Genomic DNA, 1,082 nt, shown 5'->3' with positions numbered 1-1,082 from the left:
TATTCAAGGTTTCAACTGAGGTCATTTGGTTCAGCGTTGGCTTCAGCTGAGTCAGCTCCAACAAATGATGCTATTAAAATGTATTTGAAGTTGTATGAAAGAAAATAACGGAGTCTGATCGATGGATAATTTCAACCATAAAAATAACAAAAAACTATCCCCCCCCCCGGGATAAGTTAAGTTCGCCGTGAGACCAATATCAGTACAAAAAAGCAGTGATGCACGCGCATACAAAAAATATTGACTCCGTCAGCGTAAACGCAAACGTTCGAAAAACCATACGCCGTATGCGTCAACGTAACTTGTAAAAATAGTTGGCGGCGTCAGCGCATACACTAGCGTAAACTCATTTTGTTTGCTAGGTGCCAAACATTCACTCGGTATAAACCACTCGAAACAAACAAGTTTTATTTTGAATTTCCACGAAAAAACGCAAGCATCTGAAAGTGTTCATCTGACATTTTGGTTTCAATATGTCTTTTTGCCCATTGAAAACATTCTTTCAACTGCAGCGCTGGAAGGTATTGGCGTGTTGTAACGAAAAAAAGACATTAAAAAGTATGCGTTGACGCTATGCGCTAAAAAACCGCGAAAACTTTACGGCGTAGCCTCAAGCGACAACTATCCAAAAAAATGTGGCCGAAAGCGTAAACAAAAAGTCTACGGCGTATACGTACATCTCTGCAAAAAAGTCGCATGTTTATTTTCTTTTACCATTCATAACTCACCTAGAATGCCATATCCGGTGTGAATAAGTTAGAAAAACGAAACAAGCATGCGCCATTTTTGCATGCTGTAAACAGTTTTGTACGGTATGCTCCGTGTAAATCCAGCCTAATTGGGTGTAAAAGCGTTCTGATCAAGTTTAATGTTGCTGTCATTCTGTCGAGCTTTGGAGCCCACTGGTTAAAAACTACTGCTCTAAAGAAAAGTAGGCTATGCGAGACATCACGACAAACTCTTTCGCCGCCTGAGCTATGTAGAGTTTGCTTTTACCAGCGACTGCGAAACAGTTACCGTCTTTACCGATCCCTGCTTTTGGCCTACATTCTTTGCTCCTATCGTAAACTACTGAATGACAA

Source organism: Aplidium turbinatum, chromosome 15, assembly GCF_918807975.1.
Source record: "Aplidium turbinatum chromosome 15, kaAplTurb1.1, whole genome shotgun sequence".
In the NCBI taxonomy this organism is placed as follows: Eukaryota; Metazoa; Chordata; class Ascidiacea; order Aplousobranchia; family Polyclinidae; genus Aplidium; species Aplidium turbinatum.
The sequence above is the reverse complement of the archived record's forward strand: the minus strand, read 5'-3'. Positions refer to the sequence as shown.